A 19,550-nucleotide genomic window follows, 5' to 3' on the forward strand; every position below is an offset into this window, starting at 1 on the left:
TGCTTATGGCCCTATTCCACGGGCCGTTTTAGAGGAGCAAACGAGCGCTATTAGCGCTCGTTTGCTCCTCGTTCGCCGCTCGCTGCCGCCGCTATTCAACGCGGCTGCAGCGAGCGGGTGAGTGCGGGAGGGGTGGCGGGGAGCTGCGGGGGGCTGCCCGGGGGATCGCTGATCGTCCGGGCAGCCCATAGGATATAGCAGAGTCTGCTGCCGATGCTCCTATTCAGCGGAGCGACGGCAGCAGATCGCTGCTATATCAGTCGCTTGTTTTTCAACATGTTGAAAAACAAGCGACTGCAACGATCAGCCGACATGAACGATGTCGGCTGATCGTTGCACTCTATTCCACGGAACGATTATCGTCCGTAGCGGTCGATATCGTCCGAAAATGAACGATAATCGTTCCGTGGAATAGGGCCATTAGACATTTTCTTCTTCTTTGTCTTTGGTGCTAAAGAGCTGCAAATAGTTCCCCGGCTAAGCATGCAGATACTGCAGTGAGTCATCCCTATGCTCCCATAGTACTTACTACCTGACAGGTGACTCATTCCTGCATTGGAGCTCAGGTGGCAGCTTTTTCTGGCACAGTAGATATTCCACATGCATTACCTCCAATGAGCAGTACACATGACACCACTTATCCTGTTACATGTTTATACCAGGATTTCTTGTTGTGGGATGTCTTCTCCCAGCGGTGGGCTGGGGTATTTCTTCCTTCTACATTTTGTTGCTGTTGATAGAGGTTTTTGTTTTGTTCATCTGAGAAAAAGTCCCATGTCAAATAAAACATCAAGGAAGTGAATACTAGGAATTCCTTTTTGCTGATCCGCAAAGTGTACTTAATGATAATCTAGTTACTATTTGCAGATTGCGGATGCGTATTTTTTTCAGATCGCATCCGCACAAATACAGCTCCGATTTGTTCTATTTTTGTGTCCATGGAGGGATTTCAGTCCGCACTAGAGCAGCATGGTTCACAGCCCTTTACACACCTGCGGATGTGTAAATGGACTATTGAAATACATTGACCCTATTTTCTGACCACAATTGCGGACGTGGGACTAGTGCCTAATGTATAGGCTTATGATTCTGACTACATATGGAATCATATTGATGTTTTTTTTCTGTCCTGTTCTCCGCAGAAGTGTGTGCCATGCTCATTTGGATACCGTTACAGTATGTACAGCAGTACATGATATGATAACACTGTACTGTATATTAAATATATACCTTGTAAGTTGGGAACAATTTCCCTCCCTCTGTATCACCTCTAACAGATTTCTTTTCTTGACTCATCAAAGAAGAACAGTGGCCAAGTATAACTGATATCTATAATGCAATATCTTTATAAACTAATACTTTTCCTAATGCTTTGTTGTGCATAAACACAAATGGCAACATTTGTTTCCTCTCAAGTGCTTCACAGTCTCCACATTGCATTGTCCATACTAGCTTCACATGCCAGAACACCTAGTCATTGCTTCCTCAGGTTACTAAACTTCTTTGAACTATGACCTACTGAATCCATCTACACTGGCACATAGTATACTTATGGCAGATCTTAATTTAGTCATAATTGTTACCCAAAATGCAATTCTTGTCCATATCTATCCGGAGATAACACACTAGACCAGTAACCATCAGCTAAGGTCACCTCTTTTCTGTAAAAAAAAAATTGGGGGGAAATTCAGACCCCCAGTCTGGCCAGGATTTAGAGCTGTAATAAGGATGCATATATGCGGCCGTAATAGTTCATTTGAAGTCAACCTAGTCCTGAATGCCAAAGAAGTAATTTGCCAGAGTTTTAACATGACAACTCAAGCTTAGGGTGCCGTATTGCTGCGTATTTATCACTGCGAGTTTCTCACACATAAATCCGCAGCGATACTGATTTCTATCAAGTCAATGTATGTGTATTCTCGCTGCGTGTTTGGTGCGATTTTTACATGCCAGTATTTTGATTGTGACATGATTTTCACATGCAAGTTCAACACCACAAAAAACGCAGCTACTTTTGTGCGATCAATACACAGCGATACGGTACGTGTACCCCTATAGGAATATTGCTTTTTATAAGTAAGACCCTGGCTGTTATGTGTTTGCTGTAGTACTTCTTTCCTGAAAAAAATTGATCATGGACCAGAAATTAAATTGTTCCTAGGCATTTATTTTTATCTGCTCGTAGTTTAGTTTGAAAGCACCTTTTGACATGAAAGTGATTAATGTTTGATGTTTCCCTTTCTTCATTGAACTTGACCTACATTTTTTTTGCACTTTCTCTCCTGATTCCAGGTTTTCTTTTCTACCTGGTGAAAACAAATAATTTTCTGTAAAGTGATGTACCCGAGATCAGGAATGTGATTCCTGTAATGATATCTAATAACCACAAGGTTGTGCTTCAGGCTTGCTGACAAGATTGTTAGCAGAAAAAGACCACCCTGGCCTTCTAGTCTGCCCTTCTAGTATTTCCTTTATTATTATCTTAGGATAGATACAGTATATGTTTATCTCAGGCAGGTTTACATTCACTTATTGTAGATTTACCAACGACATCTGCTGTTGGGCTGTTGCTGTTTGTTTCAAGCATCTACTACTCTTTGAGTAAAGTAATATTTTCCCATGTTGCTACTATTTCAGTAAAGTAATATTTTCCCTGCTGAACCTTATTTAGCTCTTTAAAGGCAAACTATCAGCAGGTTCATGCCTACAATCCAGCATGTCCCTGTAGCCCCCTACCTCCTATTTGCAGCGCCCCTCTTGTTATCTTTGTATGTCTGGCAGTATCAGTGAAATTCCAACAAAAAGAAATATGTAAACTAGCTATTTTGGCACTTCGGGAGCATCCTCGGTTTGCCCACCGCCTCCTACATTCACCCCTACTTGTGCATATTCAAGTATACATTAGTAGGCCTGTCTTCTTCGTGCACACACGAACTGCAGCCCATGTCAACATAGGAGGGAAAAAGACTAGCCTGTGTATGTATACTTGAATATGCATGTGAAGGTGTGAATGTAGCAGGTGGTGGCTGGGCTGAGGAATGCCCGCAGTGTACCAAAGGAGCTCATGTACACATTTCTTCCAGATGGAATTTCTCAAAAATGGCGGGACATACAATGGTAACAAGAGAAGCAGCGGAAAGAGGGAGGTAGGGGGCTACAGGGACATATACTGATAGTTTCTCTTTTAACATTTCTGAAGGTTTTGATCATATGCCCCCTTTCCCTTCTTTTCTCCACACATTACATATTCAGATCCTTAATTTGCCGTAATTTTCTTACCTTCATCCTCAGCACTGTTTTTGGGAAATATTTACTTTATTCAATATGTAGATGAGCCAGTTTGGTGCACTGGGGATGGGACTACTTGCTTCACTGAACAGATTGCTGAAAAATTGAAGTAGAAAAATAGTGTTAGTAGCAGGCATCAGTAGAAATCAGGACTCTGAAATGTGAATGGATTCCGTCATTATTTGTCAAGTGTTTTCATAGATTTATGTGGCACTAGAACTAGTTCTTTGTTCATTCATGTATTACTTTTGATACGGGGATGAGCATGTCTGACTGTCACGTACATGTAGAGGAAGCCATCATTATGTGGGCTGAGCCAATCATTACGCTGAATGTTGCTGAACCTGTATTCTGCATCTTCAGGAATGTTTAGTATGTAGTCTGAGACGTGAATTTATGCTACAAATACTGTCTTCAATAATTCAGTGGTCCCAACCAACTTTTTCTTTTTTTCCTCATATAGATTTTAACCCCTTAAGGACAGAGCCTGAAATGGCCTTAATGACAGAGACAAATTTTATGAATATGACCAGTGTCACTTTAGTCATTAATACCTTCGGGATGCTTTTACCTATCCGGCTGATTCTGAGATTGTTTTCTCGTGACATATTGTACTTTACATTTCTGGTAAATTGGAGTCGATACTCATAACAAATCTTTATGAAAAAAAACCAAATAACGTGAAAAAATGTGAAAAAATGCATTTTTTCAACTTTGAAACTTTTTTGCGTATACAGAAAGTGGTTATACCACATAAATTATATATTAAATAGCATTAGCAACATGTCTACTTTATGTTGGCGGCATTTATTAAACTATCTTTCATTTTTTTTAGACGATAGGAAGCTTAAAACATTAGCAGCAAATTTCCAAATTTTCAGTAAAATTTCAAAATCAGATATTTTTAGGGACCTGTTCAGGTTTAAAGTGTATTTGAGGGGCCTGTATGTTAGAAAGCCCCACAAAGCACCCCATTTCAGAAACTGCACCCCCCAAACTCTGCAAAAGCACATCCAGAAAGTGTTTTAACCCTTTAGGGGAGTCACAGAAATAAAAGCGAAGTGTGTAAGGAATTTGAAAATTTTAATTTTCTGTGCAGAGATTTTATTGTAATCCAATATTTTTCATAATTATAAACCTATTACCAGAGAAATGCACCCCAATAATTATTGCCCCGTTTCTGCAGTTTATAGAAATACCCCATATGTGACCCTATTGCGCTATTTGACGCAACCACAAGCCTCAGATATAAGGGAGCGCCTAGTGAATTTCAACGCCTCCGTTATATTTGGTCATTTTTGACTGTACCACTTCAGGTTGGCAGAGGCTCTGGGGTGTCAAAACCTAAAAAACACCCCTAAAGGGACACCATTTAGAAAACTACACCCCTCAAGGAATGTAACAAGGGGTGCGGTGAGCATCTGGACCCCACAGGTGCTTCACAGATTTTCCGAACAATATGGCGTGAAAAAAGAAAAATTTATTTTTTACACTAAAACGTTGTTCTAGCCTTCAATTTTTCATTTTCTTAAAGGGATAAGAGGCAAAAAAAGACAAAAAATGTGTAGCGCAGTTTCTCCCGAGTACAGAAATACCCCACATGTGGCGATAAAGTGCCAAGGGGGCGCAGGACGAGCCTCCAAAGGGAAGGAGCGCCAATTGGCTTTTGGAAGCTGAATTTCACTGAAAAGGATTTCAAGGGCCATGTCGCATTTACAGAGCCCTCGTGCTGCCAAGACACTGGAAACCCCCCACAAGTGATTCCATTCTGGAAACTACACCCCTCAAGGAATATAACAAGGGGTGCAGTGAGCATATGGACCCCACTGGTGACGGGCACAAATGTGGAACAATGTGACGTGAAAGGGAAAAATTTCATTTTTTCACTTTCATGGCACAAATGTGCCCGTCATCAAGGGGTTCATATCCTCACTGCACCCCTTGTTAGATTCCTTGAGGGGTGCAGTTTCCAGAATGGGGTCACTTGTGGGGGGTTTCCACTGTCCTGGCAGCACGAGGGCTCTGTAAATGCGACATGGCGTTCATCATCCATTCTAGCCAAATCCAACCTCCAAAATCCAAATGGCGCTCCTTCCCTTCGGAGGCTTGCCCTGCGCCCACATGACGCTTTATGTCTACATGTGGCAGGGCTCCAGACTAAAAAATTTACCTAGGAGCCATTGGCTCCTAACCTGAAAAATTTAGGCGCCAAATAGAATATTTGGTCGCCAACATTTTAAACCATGTAAAATTAATGTTATGTTAAATGGGACTTACTGTGTGCAGAGGTCACGGCAGCCTCCTCCTCCTTTAGATCCTTTCTTTTCTTAGTTTGTATATGGTTGTCAAGTTGCAAGTTTCCATGTTGAACGTTTTCAGTCTGACTCAGTACTTCAGCCTCACTTGGCTAGCCTTCTAATGAGGCTTACTCTTCTGAACTTGAACTTAAAGGGAACCTGTCGACCCCCGTGCCGGGGTGACAGGCTCCCAACCCCCCGTTAGAACCCCCTATACTCACCTCATCGCGCCGGGTCCCGCTTCTGAAGATGGTCGGGTCACGGAGATCTCAGCCGCTGCAGCCCGGCGTGCGCTGAGAGATGAGTCCAATGCTCATAGAGAATGACGGGAGAGTCCAGCACTCCGTCATTCTCTATGAGCGTTGGACTCATCTCTCTGTGTGCGCGCCGGGCTGCAGCGGCTGAGATCTCCGTGACCCAACCATCTTCAGAAGCGGGACCCGGCGCGATAAGGTGAGTATAGGGGGTTCTAACGGGGGGTTGGGAGCCTGTCACCCCGGCATCGGGGGTGACAGGTTCCCTTTAAAAGCTTGCAACAGTCTATACATACTGAGCTAGACTTATGACTGCAGCCATAGTGACCCCCCACAAGATGTGTATATAGATAGATATATCTCTCACCTAGTGACTAATGCAAGTGACCCCCTACAATACAGACACCTGAGGGGCCCTGATAATAATAATTGTGCATATATCTATCTCCCAGTGTCTGCAGCCAGTTTGCCCTACACTTATAGATGGCCCCCTCCCCATTATAGATGCCCCCCTCCCCTTATGGATGACCCCCTCTACCCCCATTATAGATGCCCCCTCTCCCCCCCCCATTATAGATGCCCCCTCTTCTCCCCCCCTTATAGATGACCCCCCCCCCTTATAGATGACCCCCCTCCCCCCCATTATAGATGCCCCCTCTTCTCCCCCCCTTATAGATGGCCCCCTCCCCTTATAGATGGCCCCCTCCCCTTATAGATGCCCCCTCCCCTTATAGATGCCCCCTCTCTACCCCCATTATAGATGCCCCCTCCTCCCCCCCATTATAGATGCCCCCTCTCCCCCCCCCCCTTATAGATACCCCCTCCCCTTATAGATGCCCCCTCTCCCCCCCCATTATAGATGCCCCCTCTTCTCCCCCCCTTATAAATGACCCCCCCCCTTATAGATGCCCCCTCTCTACCCCCATTATAGATTCCCCCTCCTCCCCCCCATTATAGATGCCCCCTCTCCCCCCCCCCCTTATAGATACCCCCTCTCCCCCCCCATTATAGATGCCCCCTCTTCTCCCCCCCTTATAGATGACCCCCCCTTATAGATGACCCCCCTCCCCTTATAGATGGCCCCCTCTCCCCCCCCCCATTATAGATGCCCCCTCTTCTCCCCCCCTTATAGATGACCCCCTCCCCTTATAGATGCCCCCTCTCCCCCCCCATTATAGATGCCCCCTCTTCTCCCCCCCTTATAGATGACCCCCTCCCCTTATAGATGCCCCCTCTCCCCCCCATTATAGATGCCCCCTCTTCTTCCCCCCTTATAGATGACCCCCTCCCCTTATAGATGGCCCCCTCTCCCCCCCCATTATAGATGCCCCCTCTTCTCCCCCCCTTATAGATGACCCCCTCCCCTTATAGATGCCCCCTCTCCCCCCCCATTATAGATGCCCCCTCTTCTTCCCCCCTTATAGATGACCCCCTCCCCTTATAGATGGCCCCCTCCCCCCCCATTATAGATGCCCCCTCTTCTCCCCCCTTATAGATACCCCCTCCCCTTATAGATGCCCCCTCTCCCCTTATAGATGCCCCCTCTCCCCCCCATTATAGATGCCCCCTCTTCTCCCCCCTTATAGATACCCCCTCCCCTTATAGATGGCCCCCTCCCCCCCCCATTATAGATGGCCCCTCTTCTCCCCCCATTATAGATGCCCCCCTTCTCTTCCCCCCATTATAGATGCCCCCCCTTTCCTTTATGCTAAGCAGTATTTAAAAAAAACAAACAAACAAACTCACCTGACAACCCGCTCCCCCGGCGATCCTCTTCTTCTTTAGGTGCTGTCCCCGGCTGATGCGCGGCTGCCGGGGGTGTCCCGTCCTATCCCCGGCAGCACGGCGCGTCAGTGTACGCCGGGGCTGTGACTTCTGACACAGGAAGCGTCTCTGACGCGCGCTTCCTGTGCCGGAAGTCAGGGCCCCAGGCAGCTCACTGATGCGCCGCGCTGCCGGGGATAGGACGGGACACCCCCGGCAGCCGCGCATCTTAAAGAGACAGCGCGCCGCCGCCGGGGCCAGTCGCAAATGGCGCCCAGATTAATAAATCTGGGCGCCATTTGCAAAATGGCAGTCGCATTGGCGACCATTTTGGTCGCCATCTTGAGCCCTGTGTGGGGTATTTACGGACTCGGGGGAAATTGCTCTACATATATTGTGTGTTTTTTTTCTCTTTTAACCCCTTGTGAAAATGATAAATTCAAGGCTAAACCAACATTATAGTGTAAAAAATGTAATATTTCATTTTCACGCCACATTGTTCCACATTTGTGCCCGTCACCAGTGGGGTCCATATGCTCACTACACCCCTTGTTACATTCCTTAAGGGGTGTAGTTTCCATAATGGGGTCACTTGTGGGGGGTTTCAACTGTCTTGGCAACACAGAGGCCTTTTGAATGCAACATGGCCCCTCAAAATCCATTCCATCCAAATCCAGCCTTCAAAAACGAAATGGCGCTCCTTCCCTTCGGAGGCTTGCCCTGCGCCCACATGGCGCTTTATGTCCACATGTGGGGTATTTACGGACTCGGGGGAAATTGCGCTACACATTTTGTTTTTTTTCTCCTCTTTTAACCCCTTGTGAAAATGATATATTCAAGGCTAAACCAACATTATAGTGTAAAAAATGTAATATTTCATTTTCACGCCACATTGTTCCACATTTGTGTCCGTCACCAGTGGGGTCCATATGCTCACTACACCCCTTGTTACATTCCTTGAGGGGTGCAGTTTCCATAATGGGGTCACTTGTGGGGGGTTTCAACTGTCTTGGCAACACAGGGGCCTTTTGAATGCAACATGGCCCCTCGAAATCCATTCCATCCAAATCCAGCCTTCAAAAACCAAATGGCGCTTCTTCCCTTTGGAGGCTTACCCTGCACCCGCATGGCGCTTTATGTCCACATGTGGGGTTATTTCCGTACTCAGGGGAAATTGCTCTACACATTAAATGTTTTTTTTTATCTTTTAACCCCTTGTGAAAATGAAAAAACATGACAAGATTAATAATTTAGAGTAAAAATTTTACAAAAATTACACTAAATGTTGGTCTAGCCTTGATTTTTTTCCATTTCCACAAGGGGTTAAAAAAGAAAATGAACACAAAACGTGTAGGGTAGTGTCCCCTGAGTACGAAAATACCCCACATGTGGGCATAATGTGCCATATGGGCACAGGGCAAGTCACCAAAGGGACAGAGCGCCATTTAGAGGCTGGAATGGAGGATGGAGGCCATGTCGCAATTACAAAGCTCCTGTGCTGCCAGGACAGTAGAAACCCCCGACAAGTGACCCTATTCTGGAAACTACACCCCATAAGGAATCTAACAAGGGGTGCAGTGAGCATATGGACCCCACTGGTGACGGGCACTTACGTAGAACATGTGCCGAGAAAATAAAAAATACAATTTTTTTCATTTTCACGTCCCAAATGTGGCCGTCACCAGGGGGCCATATCCCCGCTGCCCCTCTTCTTAGATTCCTTATGGGGTGTAGTTTCCAGAATGGGGTCACTTGTGGGGGGTTTCTACTGTCCTGGCCGCACAGAGGCTTTGTAATTGCATCATGGCATCCTCTAATGGGAATGGCGGCCATACCTATTTAGCTGGGGAAAAGGGACAATTCTAATTTATTTGGGGGTATTAGGCCAATTATTAGTTTATAAGGTTGAAAATGACAGATGTCCATCAAATTCAACCTGTGTTGATCCAGAGGAAGGCAAAAACCCCTCGTGAGGCAGACGACAGTAGCCTCATCACAGGGGAAAAATTCCTTCCTGACTCCATAATGGCGATCAGAATAATCCCCGGACCAACGTGACCCCTGAAATAGGAATAAGGGACAGAATTTAGATAATGTAGAACCCCAGTGACGTGTGGTACGCCTTGAAGCGATCCAGTATGCAGAGGCCGGGGGGATCAGGACAGGTGTCACACGGGAAAATGGTGTCCTTCCTGATCCCCCTGTTACCCCACACTCTGCACTTCTTCTGGGGTCTCCCTTTCTCCAGTGTGGGGGACGTCACCTGGAAAATGTTGTCCTGGTGCGATACGGGGTCCTTCATATCCAGAAGCGCTGGGTCCGCTCCATGGCTGCTAAATATTAGGGCGCTATTACTACTTCTGATATTTTCGGATCGTGCCGCAAGCTACAGGGCAGCGAGGGACTGGAAGAGGGGGGTGCTGGTATAAAAGTTATCCCCGTACAGGTGGTAACCTTTATCCAGCAGCGGGAAGATCAGTTCCCGGACGATCTCCCCACTAACTCCAAGGATGGGGGGGAAGGGGGGATCTGGGGGCTGGATTCGGGTGTCCCTTCCTACATACACTGTAAGGGTACGTGCACACTGCGGAATCGCGACAGATAACCCTTCGTGCATTCCACAGCTGGCACCCACCGGCGGACTGATGCAGGCGCACGTCTCCACACGTGTCATAGACTCCATTCTATGCACGGGCGGATTCCGCTCTCCGTCTAACGTGTTCATTCTTTGGATGGACGACGGATTCCGCCCGTGCATAGAATGGAGTCTATGACACGGGTGGAGACATGCGCCCGCATCAGTCCGCCGGTGGGTGCCAGCTGCGGAATGCACAAAGGGTTATCCTTCGCCATTCCGCAGTTTGCACGTACCCGAAATCTGTAAGTGTACCCTGAGGTACTGTCACAGAGTGTGTAGAATTTCACACCATGCCGTCATCTCTTATTGGGACGGTACTGGCGGAAAAGACGTGTCTGGGGGGCAGCGTACGCTACGCTACTCCCAGACACGTCACTAAATGATGAGGATGAATGGAGGAAAGAAGGATCCCCCCATTCATCCTCACTGGCTGTTTTGGTGTCGGAGGCAATAATAACGTATCCCTCTGACGCCGAAAACACCCTGGGGGCCATCTTTATACAGGGATTGGTATATGGGGTATGTAGTGGTGTAGTGTCAAACTTTATTCAATGTAGTGTGGTGTAATGTAGTGTTTTTTACGTGTTTTTTTACAGTAAGTATAAAAAAAAAACCTACGCCAACAAAGGAGTTGCTGATAAATGCCGCAATGTGCGGCACTTATAAGCAGACTGTGGCAGTAGAATATAGAAAAAAAACACCCTACGCCAAAAAGGAGGAGTTGCTGATTAGCAGCGCACTTTCGTGCGATGCTGATCAACACTCAGCGGCGATAGGGTGCGGAAAATAGAAAAAAAAAATTTGGGAAAAAAAAATAATTTTTTTTTATATTCTGAATATCCCTGTAGCTGCTGATAAGTGTATTACACATATCAGCCGCTAGGGGGCAGCAGAGCGCAAAATCCGGAAAATGACGAGGCTGGAGCCGAAAATAGCCGAAAGAAGACGACGAGGACCGCCGGAAAGACCCGAAGACCGAACGGAATGACGGAGGACGCCGCGAACCCGGAAGACGCCGATCAGGAGCCCGGGACAGGTGAGTAATGTACAAATACCTGCTCTGGACCCCTCGGCTACCTAGCTGAGGGGTCCAGGGCAGGTATTTACTATTTTGTGGGACTCTGATCGCCGTGCCACCGGCCCGATCGCCGTGAACGGCCGGCCGGCCGTTCACGGCGATCGGGCCGGTGGCACGGCGATCAACATTACTTTTTACAGTAATGGCGGTCAGTGCCGTCCTCGGACAGCACCGACCGCCATTTTTTTCCGGGTCATCGGGTCACCGATGACCCGGAAAGGTTCCGATCGCCGTTATTGGCTGATCTGAATTGATCAGCCTATAGCAGCGATCGTAAGCACGGGGGGTGTTAACCACCCCCCGTGCCGAGAAGCTATGATGGCCTGCTATGATTTATAGCAGGCCATCTTCCCCGACCGCTGTGTGTGAACACGCAGCGATCGGGGAAACATCGGGCGTAAATTTACGCCCTGATGCGCTAAGTACCATGGCGCCAGGGCGTAAGTTTACGCCCGATGTCGTTAAGGGGTTAAGAGAAAAGAATAGAAGACACCAGAAATTAGTGATTATTGTACAGTATATATTGGTGTTTATAACATATGTGAAAGAGAGATTGGTCGGCACTCTGGGCAGGGGATGCCATAAAGGGAAATAGTCAATGCAAAACATAAGGATTTTCCGGCACTCATGCAATCTTCTGCACACCGATTTATTTATATATAATGGTACCTCGGTTCTCGAACTTAATTGGTTCAGGAAGGCAGTTTGAGATCTGAGCAGTGTCTTCTCATAGGAAATAATGTAATGTGATTAATTGGTTCCAGCACCTACTAGTAATCACCTACAGTATCCATATATTACATTGATAAGTGCCCAGTATAATCCCTACAGTACAGAACAGTACTATACTGTACAGGACTTTATACACAAACATTTAACAAAATCAGCAAATATAGTATACTGTACTGTAAGCATTATTTCAGTGATGTGTGGTTACCATTGAACGATCCCACCACCACTTCCAAGGCGGACTTATATCAGCAGTGACAGTCCGCTCAGTTCTTCTTGGAAGTGGTGGTGGGATCGTTCAGCGGGGCATTCAAAGAATAGCTTCTTTATTAGTTTCTATATAACTCCAGCACTATATATGAGTACCCCTTTAACGCTTAATTTTTTTTAGGGAAGTGAATATAAAGACACTGCAAATCTTTCATCTTCTTGCTATATGAATTTGAGTTCTTATAACTGGTTTACTGGAAGACACAGAATACTTCAAGAGAGGACAGAAGAGTCACAAAATGGTCGTGCTACTGAGCATAGTACGTGACAACCACTAACAGAGGGGGGGATTGTGCTTTTAAAGGTAGCTTCACACACCGTATTGCAGCGGATTTTATGCAGCAGATCTACAGCAGATCCAATCTACATAACTGAACACGGCATCAAATGTGCTGCTGATCTGCTGCAGATCCTGTACGTGTGAATGTACCCTAAATCACATTTTTATGTCTACCATATTTAAAGAAAAATTGTAATAAAAGTAAAGTTTTCGTCAAGTACCTAAGGAGGCCCTTTTCCCCCTGAGTTCTTATACCCTAGGGTTTGGAGTATTTTTTTTTTTATAATATAATATAGACCCCTGACCTTTTGGCTTTGAGGGTCTTTGTGTGTGTTTACACAGGATAGGTGACACAATTATTATTGCTGTGTGCTCCACCACTGGGGCTCCAACCAAACATTATAATGGGGTTCCCAAACTGCCATTCCCTCATTTCATAATGATTGAATGGAGTGGTGGGAGTGCATGCGCCCTGCTGCCTCATTCAGTGTCTGTAGGGCTGACTGAAAACCTCTAAGAACAGTGATGGGTAAACACCAGGTAAACCAGGTAAACACCCACGCCTCCATTCATTCAGGCACACATTCATAAGTTCTTATTTGATTTCCTTTTCTTCTCGCGTCCTCCTTTTTTATAGTATGCAATGTTTTAACAAGATAATGTTTGTAAACCCTGATAGCATAAATCTGTTTTCCCTCTGATGCAAATAATTTCATGAAGTGGATAAAGGCGTGCTGCTTTTATTGATGTAAAGTTTGGACTATAGTGAGAAAAACTGATGTACTCGGCATGTTGTTATCTGTCCTAGGAGTCAGTCGTGACTCTCATGAAAAGAGGTATTTAGGTAGAAAGGTTTGGTTGCTAAGTGCTGGGCATCTGCGGCCTCCCCCTCTCCGCTCCCAGCTAGTAGTATCTATTATTGCGGTAACACCACTTTTATAGACATCTCTAGCAGGCTGCTTCGCCATAGCTGTGCCATTCATCTTTTCCTACAGAATAAAATGTGATTTCTGGAGGTATTGTGTTTCTGTACGTCACTGTTGCATTCATGGCTTTGGATGTTGACCTTCTTTTAAACACTGTCACTTTTGGGGACTTAGTTAAAAGTCTTAGTGCTTGTTGCTGTTTTGCTTTAGCATACGATAAGAAAATTGTTAGGTTACCATATGTGAAATACTTTGTTGATGACAAAGAATAAAAAAAGCAGTCCTCATCAATCTCTTTTCTTTCTTCCTGTACTATCAGCTATGACATTGCAGAAACAGAACTATGGTAATTGCCGACAATTTATTTGGAGATCTAAAGCTGACCATAAGCATATAGCATACACTGCTATTGATATTACATATACACTGCTATATTGATATTACATGTACAGCAACATAAAAAGCATCTAACGTAAGCGAAATTGAATGCCATTCCAGTACCTCCCAGTGTTTAACCTCTGACATTTAAAGGGATTTTCCATTGTGACTAATTTTAGCAGCTTATTTTAGTATGAAACATGTTTTTAAAAGGGTTAGCTAGGATTATAAAACCATAGCTGATTTCTTAGCTGAACTTAGCTGCAATATCACACCCACACTGAGGATAAGGGCCCTATTACACCAACAGATTATCTGACAGATTTTTTGAGCCAAAGCCAGGAATGGACTATAAACATAGAACAGGCAACAAAGGAAAGACTGAGATTTCTCCTCTTTTTATTTATTCCTGGTTTTGGCTTAAAAAAATCTGGCAGATAATCTGTTGGTGCAATAGGGCCCTAAGAGAAGAGCTGTTTTTAGAATGTTTTTCTTATTCTAGAATCTAGGGAATGTATTAACTAATGTTTTCTTTTTTTGTTAGTTTGTTTTTTTCTTTCTTTAATTTAAATTTTTTTGTATATTATTTTGGGAGCAGTCATCTTGCGTTAGCTGTTTTTAGCCACATTTAAAGATGTGCTTTACTGCAAGCTTAATGGACATAAACAATGGACAGAAGCTGTCTCATTGACAAAAATGAGAAACTTTACTGAGTAGACTCGGATCTTTTGAACAGGTCATTCCACAGTAAGGGTAGGTTCACACTACGGAATCAGCTTTCCGCCAGCTCCATATACACCATTCTATGGTTGGGCCGATTCCGCTATCCGCCCAAAGAATTGACACGCCAGTTCTTTAGGTGGAACATGGAATCGGCCCGACCATAGAATTGTGTCTATGGCATGGGCAGATATGCGCGCCACCGTGAATTGGTACGAGCCACGAAATCCGCTGGAACTTATCTGTGCGGATACCGTAGTGTGAGCCCACCCTAAGGGGGAGGCTGAGTTGGGAGCCTTCCTCTGTTGTTTGTCTACAGGTGTCACCTTTCTAATACTGTATTGATTACCTCACAACAATCTCATTCTTATCATGACGTACAGAACAGGTCTTGGCTTGGTTTTAGGGCCTATTAGATGACTTGAAGTCATCTAATAATGAATGCTGATATGGTGAGTGTTCACAGTCGTGTGGCTGGGCTATATGATCAATCACTGGCAATCAGCCCTCGGCCACACATTACCCCTTTTACAAAGAAAGATCTCTGGCCAATCGCTGAAGACTTTATTTTTGCATGTCATAGCCCGATTAGCCAAAACTGATTTGTCAGCTGATCGCTAGCCCTATTAGGCCCCATTCACACGTCCGTGTCAGTTTTTACTGTCAGGAAATCCTGATCAGGAGGCCTCAAAAGACATCAGGAAAGTATCAGGATTTCCTGACAGTAATCCGTTTTTACCGTCAGGAAACCATCAGGAAAAGCCTTCAGGATTTCCTGATGAGAAAAAAAAAAGTGATTTCAATATGGTCTAGTATGCCAACATACATCACAAGTACCCACACAACCCCTAGTGTACCCTGCCACTGCGTCCCCCTCGTGTACCCTACCACCGTCACCCCTAGTGTACCCTACCACCGTCACCCCTAGTGTACCCTACCTCCGTCACCCCTAGTGTACCCTACCACCGTCACCCCTAGTGTACCCTACCACCGTCACCCCTAGTGTACCCTACCACCGTCACCCCTAGTGTACCCTACCACCGTCACCCCTAGTGTACCCTACCACCGTCACCCCTAGTGTACCCTACCACCGTCACCCCTAGTGTACCCTACCACCGTCACCCCCTAGTGTACCCTACCACAGTCACCCCTCGTGTACCCTACCACAGGCACCCCTCGTGTACCCTACCACCGTCACCCCTTCATGTACCCTACCACCGTCTCCCCTTCATGTACCCTACCACTGTCTCCCCTTCATGTACAGTACCCCTTTCCCCCTCATGTACCATATCACTGTCTCCCCCTCTTGCCATGTGTCATCCTCTAATCAGTTGCAGAAGTACAACTCCCATTATGTGATGTAGTCCTGCATGTTACCACACACACCATGCTGGGAGATGTAGTTCTACTGTGCCACTGCTTCCCCTCTCCTATACGGTGTCATCCTCTAATCTGTTGCAGAACTACAACTCCCATTATTACCTGCCAATAGGACATGATGGGGGTTGTAGTTCTGCAACCTGAATGGCCACATGTTGTAAAACTACAACTCCCATCATGGACTGTCAGCAGGGCATGCTGGGATTAGTAGTTCTGCGACCTGGATGGCTGCAGGTAGCAGAACGACTACTCCCATCATGACCTGTTAGCAGGACATGGTAGGAGTTTTTGGTGGGTTTGGCGGCGCTTGGAGGTGTCGGGCGGCGGGCTGGCAGCGCTGCCAGGATCGTGGGGGGCTCGGCAGCGTATGGGCAGTGCTGCCAGGGGGTGGAGGGCGGGGTGGCGAACGGGTGGCCAGCGGCGTGGGCTTGCTTGGGGTGTCGGGCAGGCAGAGCGCAGTGGTGAGGTCCGGGTGCGGCTCTTAACCAATCCAGAATCCCGGGCATTTTCCTGTTGTACATCAGGAAAGTGCCCGTGATTCCGGCGCTCCCATAGAATTCTATGGGGGCGTCCAGGCCACAATTCCGGACAAAAATAGGACATGTCCCATTTTTTCCGGATCTATTTTCCAGAAGGGGGTCCATGACCAATTAAAGTCTATGGGTCCGGAAATGGTTTTTCCGGACGTGTGAAGGGGGCCTTACTAAGCACTACATCAGACAATAATTGCGCTGTGTACTAGGTCCCTTAGGCTAAGTGGTGAAATGTAAAACTAGAAATATATTCATTGTAAAAGCTTGATTTGAATATTAGGTGATTTTCTGATGACACATTCAAGTGTTATACCAAAACTCGGATTAACTGCCTCAGGCAAAGCCCTGGGCTCTGCTTATGCACCCCCCCCCCCCCCCCAAAAAAAAGTACTGATTTTCCAATCTGCAGTTTTTACTAAGAAAATAAATAAAATAAAAAAATAAAACTGTGAAATAAATGAAAGAGAATCATTCTAAGGGTCCTATTCCACAGAGCGAGAATCGGCCCAATTCGGCTGATTATCGCTCCGTGGAATAGAGACAACAATCAACCAATGATCGTGTCATCGGCTGATCATTTATTTAGGTTCAAACTTAAAATCATTGGGCACCGACCACGCATCGCTGCATGATATAGCGGTGCGCGGCGGGCGACCGACGATTTCACAAACACCATACTCCACCTAAACATGTTGCAGGTCTTCTCCTGCGCTTCTTCTGCCTCCTGATCCCGCGTACAGCAGCAGCTTCGGTGCAGCCTGTCTTAGCTGACAGACCGCTCAGCCAATCACTGGCCACGACCGCCGCGGCCAGTGATTGGCTGAGTGGTCTGTCAGCTCAGACAGGCCGCTCCGAAGCTGCTGCGGGTGAGACCGGGAGGCAGAAGGAGCGCAGGAGAAGCCCTGCAACATGTTTAGTTAAAGTATGGTGTTTAAGCGATGTCAGTAACAATGTCCCTGCAGACCTCGCTAAACGTTTACTGGGTCGTGTAATAGGCCCAGTAAACGAGCGCCGATCTAGTAGATTGGCGCTCGTTTACATTATTGATCAGGCCTCCATCGGCCGTGGAATAGGACCCTAAGTTTCTTTTTACTTTTTGCTTCTCCAGGATCAGCTAGGTATGAATGTGTGAAGGTGTCACTTGCTGTTAGTGAAGTCTTGATAAGGATTACCATTATTTGTTTATTTGATTGGTTGCTTGTTGTAGGTCACATATGCACATATGCAGGTCCTATGGCAAAGGAGAGGCTGCACTGTCTGCCTCTTCTCATATTATTCATCAGTATTTGTAAGTTCTAAGTAGGAGTGGGTTCAAAATTTACTTTCCATTGCACCTTTATGTTTTTTGATCCAATCCTGGTTTTGTGAAATGTTTTACCAACCAAATTGCAGCAATCAGTTTCTGTGAATATTCTGGTATTTTTTGATATGCTATGTGACCACCTCCCCACATTTGGGGGGGGGGGGGGGTGATTAGATCCGTCTTTTCCATGTAGATCTAGGGCTGCATACATCTTCTAGGCTGCGGGATTTAAATTCTGAGCCATCGGGTAAGCCCAAACCTAAATTTATGGTAAATTCACTCATCTCTAATCCCCACCAATCAAGCAGTTACCGTTTATCCAGTTATTAGAATTACCCTTCAAGTGGAAATTCTCTTAACAATTTGTCCGCTTCCGTTTCCAGGGAAGCACATGACAGTTTTACTTTTATTAACTAAAAGGTTAGAGAAGTTGTCCACTAGCAGAAAGCCAGATTTAGCTTCTGGAAGTTCACTGTCATCCATACAATTCTATGCATTCATTTCAGCAGGAGCAATGTGATTCATATACCTGTTCAACATTTGGATACAATCTTTTAAATGGAACCGACTAGTCACTTTTCTAATATATTTATTGTGGCCACATCAGGTGTTTTTTTCTAATACAAAGCTCATAGCACATTCATGACGCTATGTTTATGGCCTGGTGTTCTTAGAAAATTCCTTGGCTTACACGTATGTCATATTGCATTAAGGGGTAAAGCAACTTTACAGGGGGGAAAACGAAAAACTCCATGCCAGTAAGGCCTTATTCACACGTCATGTAAAGTTGGCCGTAACTGCGGATCTTTTCTTACAGTTCAACTTTGAGCACATTGATTTCTATTAGGCTATTCACACAGTCTGTTTTAAATTTGATCCATAATCCGTTCTGTAAAATGAAAGCACATATCCTAGTGCGGATTGTCATTGCGCTACGGATTACCAATTGTAGTCTATGCGATCCATATGGATTGGTGCTCTGGGGGCCATAACCTTTCCCCTAGTGCTCTAAATGGCCTTACTCCATGTCGGATTAAATTGCAAAGTGTGCAATAGGATTAAATTGCAAAGTGCAAGGAAATGGCGCAGAGGATGAAGGTAAGAGACATATCTTCATATTGAGGGCTCTGTGTGCAATAGGGGGCTATCGGCAGGTTAGATTCGTCTATTATGCTGATCGTTTCCCTTGAAACATTCACACTGATATTTCTCTCACCAGGTGACCTTATTTCCCCAATTCAGGCCTTCTGCTTTCTTATGTGATTGTCTGTAAGTGGACCAGAAGTCACTTTCTCTGTTTGTCTCCGAGACTAACATTAAACTTCTTACAGAGGTGCATAGAGAGAGTAGCTTCTGGTCCACACAGCCAGGGCCGTTTTAATACATTGGTGGGCCCAGTGCACAGCCCTCAAGAGTGGGCCCCCCCCCCCCCTTCCCTTTTGGCACATTGTATAATGTACTGAATTTGCCCCCACACTGTATCAAGAGCCCCAATACATACAGTAGTTACCTTATAACACTATTTCCACCATACAGTGATTACATATTACATAAAAACTGCACTAAACAAAACAGAAAGCTATCATCAATGATACCATTACATAATACCGCCCTAACACTACAAACCCTATAACAGAGTGCAGTTACATCCAGTGACTCACCGGGGGCGTCTTCTCCGATTAGAATCTGTCACTTTCTTTTTCTCTCCATCC

The 19,550-nt window shown here is 45.7% G+C and overlaps 1 protein-coding gene across 3 annotated transcripts in view; it reads left to right on the forward strand.

Annotated features, from left to right (window-relative positions):
• The window catches only part of ZC3H12B (zinc finger CCCH-type containing 12B), a 55,240-nt gene that overhangs the window by 7,978 nt on the left and 27,712 nt on the right, over positions 1-19,550 (forward strand). Inside the window, exon 2 of one of the 3 annotated variants that reach the window (XM_069986641.1) lies at positions 12,440-12,578. The exons of the other annotated variants lie outside the window; for them this stretch is intronic. The gene's annotated coding sequence lies outside the window, so the exon portion shown is untranslated. The remainder of the gene's footprint in view (positions 1-12,439; positions 12,579-19,550) is intronic. 3 annotated transcript variants of the gene reach the window in all.

Source organism: Dendropsophus ebraccatus, chromosome 10 (assembly GCF_027789765.1).
Source record: "Dendropsophus ebraccatus isolate aDenEbr1 chromosome 10, aDenEbr1.pat, whole genome shotgun sequence".
Lineage (NCBI taxonomy): Eukaryota > Metazoa > Chordata > Amphibia > Anura > Hylidae > Dendropsophus > Dendropsophus ebraccatus.